We start from the raw sequence: 13,372 nt of genomic DNA on the forward strand, positions 1-13,372 counted from the left end.
GAAGAATATAATATTAAATTGAATCTATCAAATCCACAAATCTATATTTATTTCAAAAAAATGATTTTTTATATATTTATTTCAAAAAAATAATTTTTTATTTCAAATTATTTATAGAAATAAAAGTATTAACAATGGAAAAATATTTTAGTAATTAAAAATATGAATTTGTATAGGATATGTATCTTAGAAATTTTAACAAATTTGATATATTTTAAGTTAATATTATATTTTTTATGAATTATTAATTGGTATTTTAATTTACATTTGAGAATTTAATATTTAGTTGATTTTTTGTTAATGTTAAAAATTAAAATAGTAAAATAAAAATAACTAATATAATAATTAAAATATAATATGCACGTGTATTTAGTGTCTTGGACTCTTGATTAATTATAATATATTTTTTTCATATACACCATTAAAATATACATTTTCTATGTATTTATATATTACTTGTGATTATTTTGGTCTTAAATTTAGTGTTATTAATATATTTGTGGAATTTGTATGTATTTCTCTAACGCATTCATATGTTTTCATATTTTTTGTCCATATCTATGCATTTCCAAAGAATATCTGTATCCGAATTCTCCGATACGATATTCGATGCCAATACATTAATCCTTGGATTCTAACCAAACGGAATTCATATAGCCACTCAACCCAATCCTATATAGTTGGGATAAGACGTGGGTGATGATGATGATGATGATGATAATGATGAAAGAATGTATTGATTGGTTTTTTAAACACACTTTCTTTCTTAAAATTCACTTGAATAAAAAAATAATAATAAATCTTTACTTTGTTCCAACCTTTGATACCTCATTGTTTTTCTTTTTTATAAAGAATACCCCCCTTATAATTTGATAGGTATCTCCATTTTCACTATTAAAAGATCAGCAAAAGAAATAATGGTTAAAGTTGACAAATACCACCATAATGCAGATTCCAAATGATCAAGGATCAGCACTGGGGCCAGACTTTGTGCTATTCCCATTGCTTTTAGTTGGACTATAGCAAATAAAGCCAAATTTTCAGTTGGATGTAAGAACCAAACCAACCCATCCTATTTTTATGTAGAGTTTGTTTGGTACCATCGATGGGACAACGTTAGCATACGTACTGAGCTTTGATGGATAACTCCCACCAACTCATATAATCGTATTGGTATCGATTCAAGATAAAAAGTACAATGTTAGTTTACAAAATGTTTTTGTTTCCTCAACTCTTCTAGTATAATTAAGTAAAACAACACAAAAACGACAGCAGACCAAAAGGTAAATCCTAGTCCATAACACATAACCTGGGGTAAAAACCCTAGTTATATCAGCGAGAAGAACAAATTAATACCCAAATGGGGTGAGTCAAAAACTTGATTCTGTCCTTAGAACTCATGCTAAATTAGCCATAAACCCCACTCCTTGGGGGGTTGAAAACAAAAACAACTTCCTTTTGTCAGCAAAGTAGGGGTTAGCTTGTTAGGGGGTGTTTGGTACAGTATTATATCGTGGTTGTGTTTTTTTTTTTTTTTTGAAAAACATTGAATTCATCACTCTGCCTAAAATATTAAATTTGATGGTTCAACTACGTTGCATTCATTGATATTAGCCATATGTTAAATCTAATCTCAACCAATTATATTAAAGACATCTTAATTTGACGTTTAACAAACCAGAAACCAAAGATATCGCCTGTCCATCTTCTGTTAATGCATCATAGATTTTGCCTTATATATTAGGAAAACCTCCATAGTAAAAGCCCATTTTATACTTTTGTTGAAAATATAATGATGAATATGCCACCATCTGACCAATCAGACCTGTTCATGGGCCGGGTAGTCCGACAGGCTGGCCCAGCCCGATTTAAGTCGGGCTTGAACAAGATTTCAGGCATGTAGGTTCGGACTGGGGCCTAAAATATCAGGCTCGATTTTTTTCGGGCCAGGCTTGGGCTAGGATTTTTTGAGAAAGCCCAACTTGATAATGTATTATATTAATAAAAATATATTTTATATAATAAAAAAGTATATGTATAGTATATTTTTCTTCTCTTTTTTTAAGTAATAATGAGACTTTTCAATATTTTTTTAGGTTTTGAGGTCTTTAGTATAAATGAAACAACTTTTAATTAAATTAAAAAAAGAAAAAAATCTTTTTTTTTTCCAAATTTCTAATCAAGATCAGGTTCGGGCTCGAGCTTTGGGCTTTATATGAAAGATAGGTTCGGACTCAAGACCTAGGCCCAATGGTCAGGGCGGACTCAGGCTCGGTCCTGAACATATTCTGTTAATATAGAGGCAAAGCCCGGCCCGTAAACAGGTATATGACCAACACATATTCGCATACATGGCGAGGGAAAAAGTAGAGAGTTCATTATAATTTTGTAGTGTATTATTGGGCATTGATGTTGATAAACACAAAGCACATGGTGTTTGCTATTATCACCACACTAATAGAAGCTGCTATATATTCTTGTGTGCAACGCCATTACAAAGCACAAGGCATGACCAAATTGGTTGCAGTGGAATCAAATAATATGCTTTCTTGAAGGTTCCTAGATACCAGTACATATTAGTATATGCGTAGGATCCTCGAAGAATCAATTAATCAAAGAACAAAGATATTTCCGGAGCGACCCACCATTGCATGAGGCCACAGAACTGGGATGTCAGCAAAAAAGCCACCATTCTAAAATAGAATTGTTTTATACTACCAATAGCAAAACCAAGAGACAGAAACACTACACTTTGTCTGGTAATATAGACCCCAAGTAGATGTTGAAATTAGAAATGGGACAATGTGGGTTAGATCTGAGACCCGATTCTGCAGGGGTGTTTTCTGGTCGAACCCATTGACCGTGGGCCTTTTTTCTAATCCGATACGTTCTTTCGGTTTTTGGAAATTGTAAACCAAAATCAAATACTTAATTGATCTGTTTGCTTCTTAATTAGTTCGGTATTTTATTTTTTGGTTTTTATAGTTATAATACACATTATAAATAAATATATATTATATTATATTATAAATAATATAAAATATATATACCAGTTGATTTGGTTAACTTTCAGTTTTTCATTGGTTAGCCAAGACTCACCTGGTACTTTCGATGGTTTTTCAGTTTTTAACATGGTTTTCAAACCATCGTTGACTCGGACGTTCAGATTATTTGGCTTTAGAACCGTCTAGGCAATCAATTTTGTTTTTCAAGCCCGGTCTTTAGTCAAAAACTATTGAATGGGTCAATAATCCATTGACTCAGGTAGTTAAATAGTTGACCTGTTCAACAATTTTTTACCGTTCTTTATTTTTAAATTTTTGTTGTCAAAACGGGTCGTTCATTCAAACCGAACAATTAAACCATTCACCCAAAAAACGATGACCAAAACAGTTCCTGATGAAGGAAGATTTGGCCCGACCTCGTAACCACTCAACACGTGGAAAGACAGCAGCTCGGCACAACAGTACGCCCAAGGCACGAGCTCCGAAAAGAGGAACCCGCGGTCCGAACTCCCCACAAGGAGCCCGAGCCTTACAAACACAAAAAACAACCCGAACTGGCCCTCCTCATGGCAGTTCGGGCCACACCTCTATCCGAACTCAAGACTTCACCTCGCACACCACTCCAGCACTTCGCCTCCGAGGAGCCGAACTGAACAACCGCACCGTATCTGACACCAAAGGGGTCCGTATCTGGAGGCTGCGCGTCTGACTAACTTGGGACATGACGTTTGACAAACCGCACTTCAACGGCCACCTGCCACCACCACCTGCCACCGCGATCTCCGGTTATAGAGACGGCTCCAACAAAGAGAGCAGTGGCGGTTCTGCCCCAGCAGAGGTGAGGACACCCAAACTGATAGAAGCGCAAAGGTAATCATACCCGACCTGACAGAAGCTTAGGAGTGAGTGTGCGAAGTGATTATAAAAGGCTCTCTACCCCCAAAGAACGAGGTATGTGAACTTTGCGCCATCTGGTTTATCATCTTGCCTTTGAGGATACTAACTTGAGCTTCGGAGCACTCTCACCGAGTCCCTCCCCGGAGATACTTGCTTTCTTCCCCGTTTCAGGCACCTTTTGCTCCAGCTAGAGGCAAGATCGTTAACAGCTAGGACCGACCGGATTGCGCACCATCAATTGGCACCATCTGTGGGAAAACGCTTCTAAAAGCCTCCCTCCACTCTTATAACCTCCTTTTTTCCAAGAAACCCCAACACTCATGGCTTCTTCCAGTAATGCCGGACGTAGCACGGAGATGAATGCCCCCGAGGAACAATTTCAAGTCCCCGTGGTGTGCATCGGACAGTTCACCATCCCCCTCCCAGTGGATGGGATCCCCAGCCTGAATGCGCAACGAACAGTGGCGCCAGTGGACCTACCCGCTGTGAACATCCCCCTTCCTCTCCCTGTCGAGACAACCTCTACCGAACCAACTGTTGTCCCCCTGGGGACTAGCCAAAGTCAGTTTGATGACCTGATGGTGTGCATGCGGGCAATGCAAGCCCAAATGCAGCAGTTCCAGCAGCATCAGCTCCAGCAGCACCAAGTACTGCACCACCTCTCTCAGTATCACTATCAGCAGGAGTTCCCCCAACAGCCTCCTCTGAACCAACCCCAGCTTCCACCTCAGCACCCTGCTCCAAAGCCGGTTAAGCCCTCCCCTCAGGGCGGACACCTTCACTGAGGGGAAGCCTCCCAACTTCAGAACCCCTCCAAGAGCCAGGCCTCATCGTCGGGTCGAAGGGAAAGAAGGATCTCCTCCGCCTCGTAGCTCGCCGGCGGATCGGGAACCTCTCCTGCCAAGTCAGCACCACGGCACTCCAAGCCCAAGGTCCCACCCACAGAGAACCAATTCAGCATCCTAGTGGCGAACTACCAACATTCCAGGCCAATCAAGCTCGGCAACACAGAGGCCAGCAGCGCCAGTACCATGCCCACTCAGCAACGAAGACGCCGACGAAGTCGACGAACTGCCACCCGTGTCCTGCCCGAGCTCAGAGGTAAAGAAGAGACAAGCTCGAACGAGGTAAAAGCTGCCCCTATTCACTCGGTTCCTTCCCCCCTCTCATCAGAACTCCTTGCAGTCCCCATGCCCAGAGACTTCAAACTCCCCCCTTTAGACAAGTATGATGGGTCCTTCGACCCCAACAACCACGTCAATGCCTTCCAGTCCCAGATGCACCTAGCAAGGGCCAGTGAATCGTGCATATGCGTGGCCTTCACCACCACCTTCAGGTGGTGGCCCGCACTTGGTATAGGAACCTGGCCCCCGGTTGATAAGAAGCTGGACCGAGTTCACACAAGTCTTCACCGCACACTTCGTTACCAGCAAGCGGTGCCCCAGAACCGAGGAAAGCATCTTCGAAGTAGTCCAGAGGGAAGGAGAATCCATCCGGGGCTACATCAAGTGGTTCAAAGACGCGTGCTTGCAGATACCGTGACTGAACCCCGCGGTGCAGTTCGCGGTGGCCAAGAGAGGAGTAACACACAAGGAGTTCAAATGGCACATGGTAGCTAGCCAGCCCGCAACCGTAGCCGAATTCCTCAAGCTCGCGGATAAGTTCATGAGAATAGAGGAAGAGATCAACCAAAGGACCGAAAGCGGGATCGAGAAAAGGAAGAGGGAAGGCGAGCCCTCGAACCCAGTTGACAGAAGAAAAAACCCGACCCGGGAGATAAAGCTGAGCCAGCAGTTCCAAGCTCCCTTAGCAGCTCAGACGAACTACACACCCTTGAATGCGAGGCGGACCGAGATCTTGATGATGATCAAAGATGCCCCATACGTGAAATGGCCACCTCGCCTAAAAGGGAACCCAAATGAGAGAAATAAAAACTTATATTGCAGTTTTCATAGAGATCACAGTCATAGTACCAAACAGTGTAATAATCTCCGGGACGAGATAGAGGGACTCATCCGTCGCGGGTACTTGAGAAATTTTGTACAACATAGCAATAATAATAATAATAATAAGACATGTTGGCAAGGGGAGCACGGTAAGGATGCTCCCGAGTCCAGCGGTAGGTCGACTGAACCGCCACAAAAACAACCTCCGGAGGAGAGGCCAGTTCGGGGAACCATCCACGTAATAGTGGAAGGTTCAATAGTCACGGGTTGCACTTCAGCAGCAGCCCGAGCATCAGTTCGTGAAGCTGCCCGAGATGAGCGGAACCTTCCAAAGAGGCCGAAGACGAAGGAATCGATTTTCTTCACAGAAGACGATGTGCAAGGGGTCCACTACCCCGCGATGATGCCCTTGTCATCAAACTAAGGATTAGCGACTTCGAAGTCAGGCGTGTGCTTGTTGATTCAGGCAGCTCGGCGGAAATTCTCTTCAAGTCAGCATTTGACCAGCTTCAGTTGCAGAGAAGCGAGCTGAAACCAGCAAACACTCCTCTGGTAGGATTCAGCGGAGAGGAAGTCAGGCCCCTCAGGAAAATGACAATACCTGTGGAAGTTGGCACATGGCCCTATGCGGTCAGACTCAACTACGATTTCCTAGTGGTTGTGACCCCCTCCCCATATAATGCCATAATAGGGCGGCCAATCACTCACGTCCTACGGGCAGTGGTCTCCACCTATTACTTGACAATGAAGTTTTCTACAGACTTCGGTGTGGGGGTAGCGCGGGGCGACCAGCTCGAGTCCCGCAAGTGCTATGTTGCCGCCCTGAAGGGAAAAACCAAGGTGGTCGACGACCTCGAACTGGAGCGACCTACGGAGCAAGGCGTTGAACGAGCTGCACCCATAAAAGAAATGATCGCAATGCCAACTTCAGCTGCGGACCTAGCTCTTACGCTACAAATCGGTGCTTCCATCCAGGAACCTCTACGAACCGAACTGGTGAGTTTCTTACTTCAAAATTTATATAATTTTGCATGGTATGCTTTCGATATGCCTGGCATTGACCCCAACCTTATAACTCACAAACTTAATACTGACCCTGTAGTCATACCCATTAGACAAAAAAACGCAACTTAGCCCCAAAACGCTGGAGGGCGGTTGACAAGGAGGTCGAAAAGCTCCTCGCAACATAATTCATAAGGGAAGTTCACTACCCGAGCTGGGTAGCCAACCCAGTGCTGGTAAAAAAGGCAAACGGCAAGTGACGCATGTGCGTCGACTACACTGACCTAAACCAAGCCTGCCCGAAAGATTGCTTCCCCCTCCCCAGAATTGACCGCTTAGTGGACGCGACCTCGGGACATGAGTTGCTAAGCTTCTTGGACGCCTACTCAGGCTACAACCAAATCATGATGGACCAGTCCGATGAAGAAAAAACCACCTTCATAATCGAGTTCAGCCTGTACTGCTACAAGGTCATGCCCTTCGGACTGAAAATGCTGGGGCAACCTTCTAGAGACTTGTGAATAAGCTGTTCCGGCCCTTAATTGGCACGAAAATAGAATGTTATGTAGATGACATGGTCGTCAAGACATAGTTTTCACAGAAACTAATACAAGACTTAGATTCTGTCTTCCAAATTCTGCGTCAATTTAGCATGAAACTGAACCCAAACAAGTGTGTCTTTGGTGTCACCTTGGGTAAGCTCCTAGGGTACATTGTCAACCGATGCGGCATTGAGGCCAACCCGGACAAGATAAAGGCCATCCTATATATTAGACCACCCCGAAAAGTAAAAGAGGTTCAGATGCTAAACGGTCGGATGGCCGCTCTAAACCGCTTCATGTCCAAATCTGCAGAACGATGTCTGCCTTTCTTTAAGACAATCAAAGGCAAAGGTTCGAATGGACCCAAGACTACCAGCTCGCGTTCGACGAGCTGAAAAACTACCTCTCTAACGTGTCGATCTTAACTAGGCCCGAAGAGGGCGAGGTCTTAGAACTGTACCTCTTGGCAAGCGACAAGGTGGTCAGTTCGGTATTAATAAAAAAAGTAGATCGGGTCCAACGACCCATCTATTATGTTAGTAAAATTTTGCAGGGAGCAGAGACGAGATACCCGCAGATAGAAAAGTTGGCATACGCATTGACAATTGTAGCTCGGAAACTCCGCCCATATATCCAGGCTCACATTGTCATCATCTTGACTAACAAACCTCTGAGGCAAGTCTTACTCAAGCCTGAGGTTTCCGGTCGACTGACGAAGTGGGCCATCGAGCTTAGTGAGTATGACCTCCAGTATAAGCCACAAACTGCTATTAAGGCCCAAGCCTTGGTAGATTTTATCGCCAAGTACACGTTCAGCCTCGAAGTCCCTAGGCCGGTTGAGCCCGAGATCCCCAGTTCGGGTGAACCCGAAACTCCCAGGCCAATAGAGTCTGAACCCCGTGAAGTAGCAGCCAGGGTGGCATCTCTCTTGGTTAGGCCAAACGCGAACTAGGATGAGGAGCCATGGATCCTTCACGTAGATGGCTCCTCGAACCGGTAGGGCAGCGGGGGTGGAATAGTGCTACGTGGCCCGGGTGGCACGAAATTGGAATACGCACTACGCTTTGATTTCGCAGCATCCAACAACGAGGCGAAGTATAAGGCATTGATAGCCGGGCTAAACCTAGCGCAAAAGGTATGAGAAAAACACATAGTTATCTGTAGTGATTCCCAGCTTGTGGTCAACTAGGTTACGGGCGAATACAAAGCACGCAAGCTAACTATAATCACCTACCTGGCAAAAGTAAAGTAGGCTCTGTACAACTTCCAGTCACACTTCATCAGGCAAATCCCGAGGTCAGAGAACATTGAGGCCGACACCCTGTCCCGGTTAGCCAGCATGAGTCACAACGCCATGACAACCGTGTACATAGAGGACTTACCTCAGCCTAGCATTCTCGGTGGGGCAGAAGAGGTCGCTCCCATCCTTGAAGCAGAGCCAAGCTGGATCGACCCACTCGCGAGCTTCTTGCTAGATGAAACCCTCGTTGCGGACCGCAATGCAGCCAGGAGGGTGCAGCGCCAGGCAGCCAAATACATCATAATAGATGAACGACTGTACCGACGGTCCTACACGCTCCCCTACCTGCATTGCTTGCGACCTACCAAGGCCGAGCTCATACTCTACGACACTCATGAAGGTCTATGCGGCGGACACTTGGGAGGCAGGGCCCTCGCTCAAAAGGCACTTCGACAAAGGTACTACTGGCCAACGATGAAGGCAAAGACCGTCGAGCTCGTCAGAAAATGCGATAAGTGTCAGAAGCATGCCAATATCCACCATCAGCTTGCCGCCGACCTCAAGTACCTCACCAATCCATGGCCCTTTACGTAATGGGGGATCGACCTCCTGAGGCCATTCCCACCAGCAACAGGTGGGAGGAAGTTCCTAGTGGTGGCGGTAGATTACTTCACAAAGTGGGTAGAAGCTGAACCTCTCGCAACAATTACAGTTCGAAGCATACAGAACTTCTTTTGGAAGAACATAGTATGTCACTTCAGGTTACCTCGGGTACTGATCTCCGACAATGGTAAGCAGTTCGAAGATATCAAGTTTCAGGAATGGTGCCAAGATATGGGGATTCAGCAGAACTTCACATCGGTCGCGCACCCGTAGGCAAACGGTCAAACATAAGTAATGAACAGAGCTATCCTCCGCGGACTGAAAGCACGACTAGACTGAGATAAAGGGTTTTGGGCGGACGAGCTACCAAGTGTTCTATGGGCTCACCGAACTACGGAAAAACCGCCACGGGAGAGACCCCCTTTAACCTCACCTGCGACACCGAAGCGATAATCCCGACGGAGATTGAAATACCTACACTACGACTAAAAGCATATGACGATCAGACAAACGGAGATGAGTTGCATACCAAACTCGACCTATTGGACGAGGTAAGAGACCTCGCGTACATCCGGACTGCAACTTACCAGCAAAGAGTAGCTTGGTACTACAACGCCAGAGTAAAAAAGCGGAACTTCTGCGTCGTCGACTTGGTCCTCCGTAAGATCATGGCACCCGAGTCCGGCATGGGCAAACTTGGACCGAATTGGGAAGGGCCCTACCGAGTAAAGAGAGCACTCGGGGGGGCATACGAGCTCGAAACCTTAGAGGGCAAACAAGTACCCCGAGCTTGGAACGTCGTTAACTTGAGACGATACTACCTATAGATCACCAAGTGAAGTGGACTAAGTCTCTACCAGAGCCTAAAGGCTAGGATGCCGAGCTAACAAGGACCTCAGCATGGTCTAGCATAGGCAAAAAATGCCAACTAAAAGCTCAGGCAAAGCGCCCACAACGAACTAATAGGGGCATCGGCATATGGTCAGTTCGGCAATACGGCCAGATTGGAGGAAAGAGTGACCAACACTTAACCAAAAGAAAGTCATTCCATTGCAAAAAACTATGTGTACATTTCCAAAAAAAAAAAACAACAGAAGAGAGCTCACAGGCCCGGAGGTGTTTCTTCACCATCAGAAGGCACTTCAACGACACCCGAAGGTCCTGCTCGTCCTCAAAATCCGGCTCATCGTCGGTAGCGTTGGCCATCTCCTGAGTAATGTGCGAAGTGGTTATGGCGTTAATATCGAGTTCGGGTTACGTATTCCGGATCATCCACCGGCTCAGTTTAAAGCCCCTTTTGTACGAGCCCACCATCAGGTCGTCAAAGCGCGACGAGGCGATATATTCATTGACGGCCTTCATCTTGGCATCCTCGATGCCTAGAGAAAAGATCTCCACCCTCTCCCTAATATCCTCTTGAAGGTATTCAACCTAATGCTGCAAGTCTAGCCTCAGGTCCGCCATGTGCTTCACCATAACTCCCATGGCCTCGATATCTCTCCAAGACCTCGCCAGCCTGGCCTGTGCAGTGCGAGAAGCTGCCTCAGTAGCTCGGGAAGCCTCCTCGGCTGCGCGGGAAGCCTCTTTGACAGCTCGCGCCTACCTCGAGCTCCTTTCCACATGGGCCACCAAAGCATGGATAGAAGAATTCACCTACCAAAAGGAAAAATAACAAATGATCAAAAGAACGATAGCAAGAAAGATAAAAGCAAAGAGCTCGACAAGAAATCGCTGACTTACCACCATGGCATGAGTGGCAGCATGACAAGCTACTTGGTTCAAGGGGAGCTTGGTCCATGCCGCAACCGCCTTGGGATAAATGGCCTCCCTACTCTTCTGAAGAGCGTGGTTTGGCGACAACACGCTCCTGAACTCACATTGGGCTCCCGAGCCTGAAGACATAACTCACATATAAGCAGACTCAGAGTAAGCAGGAGCCCCTGTGTAAGTAGCCTTGGCATAAGGGGCCCTGCCGCTTCTTGCACTGGAGGGGCCATCTCGGGCTCCTTAGGCGGATCCACTGACAGGTAGTCTAGTACCTTGGGCTCCGCATCTCGGGGCAGTTCGGCACGAGTTCGTTTGGCGACTTGCTTCCTCCTCTTCATGGCATGAAACAGGTTCCCACCACGAGTCTTCTCTGAGTTCATCACACCTGCAAAAAGAGCTCGGCATCAGGAAAACGAAAGAACAGAGCAAAACAAAAGGTAAGCCTCTGAGTAAGGAACCTACCCGAACTCAGACCGGCCTCGATGAGCTTAGCCTCTGTCAGATAATGGTGGCATTTTAGCCCAAGTTGTGCCCATTCCTAGAGGCCCTTCACTGTCTCCCTATCAAGTGTAACACCGGCATCAGGGGCAGTCATCCCCCACCCGGTTTGGAATGGCCACCCCAATGCACTTCACACCCCGAAGTAGTCCCGTTTCCACACCAAAACCTTGTTGGGAAGATCATGTAAAAGCTTAAACCCCAAGCAAGGAGACAGGTAATACGCCCGCCTACGCCCGGGAAGGGGACCCGCTTGCTTCTTAAGCATTATAATGGAAGAAAAGATCTCCAGGTCTAAAGGCAAGACCTGCTCGCAAAATAGGGAGATTGTCCCCACCAAATTACAAATAGAATTCGGGTGGAGCTGGCCGACAGTAATGCCAAAGTGGTTCATAACTTCGACAACGAGGGGGTGGAAAGGCAAGTACAACCCAGCCACGAGCTGCTCCCGGAATATAACGATCTCATCAGGACCATGTTCCCAAGGAAAACAACCCGAGGGTATGAAGTAGGTGTACTCCCTAAGCAAGTTGAACTGGGTAATAAGGGACTGTAGCCCCTCAGACGTCATGGTCGAGGGCCCAAACTTGTCTAATGTCCGATCTCGACGAGAGGAGGACACCAAACTACCAGAGGTGACTCGGCCTACAGGTCCATGCTCCTCCTTGAGCTCTACCTCGGGTTCACTAAGGTTGTCGAGGGATGCGGCGCGATTCGTAGAACCTGCATTTGAACCCCTCGAAGAATTGTTTGAGCTGTCTGAGGTAGACATCAGGAGGAAAAGGATGCCAGGAAGAAAGAAGACTCACCCGAAAAAGTCAAACGAACTATGGAAACTTGGACGCGAGCTAAAAAACTTGGACACGAGCTCAAGAAGCAAAACGCGGGAGAATGGCAATGAAAAGCGATTGGGGTCCCCCACTATTTATGCCCATAGTAACAAAAAATCAACGGCTCTGATCAAGGCCAATCTAATGGCCCGCAGTCACGCTGACTGCATGTCTTTTGAGACCGAGACATGATTGGATGCACGTCATTCGAAACGGAAAGAGCGTTGACACACATCTCCCCGCATTAAAGTCAACAGCGGCGCGTTTTTTAAAAAAAATTGAAATAACGCCCGTTGTCACGTCTCCCAGCGATGCATTTTTTAAATTTTGAAATAAGCGCACGTTGTCATGTCTGTCAGCATTTATAGACTGGTTGGCGTGTTTCTCGACTTTTTGGCACTCAAGAAACCCGAAAGAACCCTGACGAATGCGCACTCCGCGCTATCAGCAAACTAGTCCGAAGTACGGGTCAAATCCACCCGCCACCTTGCAAACTCCCCATGCCAGGGCAAGTCCCTTTGTGCAAGGAGTGGGGGGCAATTGATGAAGGAAGATTTGGCCCGACCTCGTAACCACTCAACACATGGAAAGGCAGCGGCTCGGCACAACAGTATGCCCAAGACGCGAGCTCCGAAAAGAGGAACCCACGATCCAAACTCCTCACAAGGAGCCCGAGCCTTACAAACACAAAAGACAACAACCCGAACTGACCCGCCTCATGGTGGTTCGGGCCACACCTCTATCCGAGCTTAAGACTTCACCTCGCACACCACTCCAGCATTTCGCCTCCGGGGCGCCGAACTGAACAACCGCACCGTACCTGACACCGAAGGGGTCCGTATCTGGAGGTTACGCATCTGACTAACTTGGGACCTGACGTTTGACAAACCGCACTTCAACGGCCACTTTCCACCGCCACCGCCACCTGCCACCGCCATCTCCAGTTATAGAGACGGCTCCGATAAAGAGAGCAGTGGCGGTTCTGCCCTAGCAGAGGTGAGGACACTCGAACTAATAGAAGCGCAGAGGTAATCATATCCGA

Source organism: Nelumbo lutea, chromosome 6 (genome assembly GCF_056320005.1).
Source record: "Nelumbo lutea isolate HS-2025 chromosome 6, American lotus-T2T, whole genome shotgun sequence".
NCBI lineage: Eukaryota > Viridiplantae > Streptophyta > Magnoliopsida > Proteales > Nelumbonaceae > Nelumbo > Nelumbo lutea.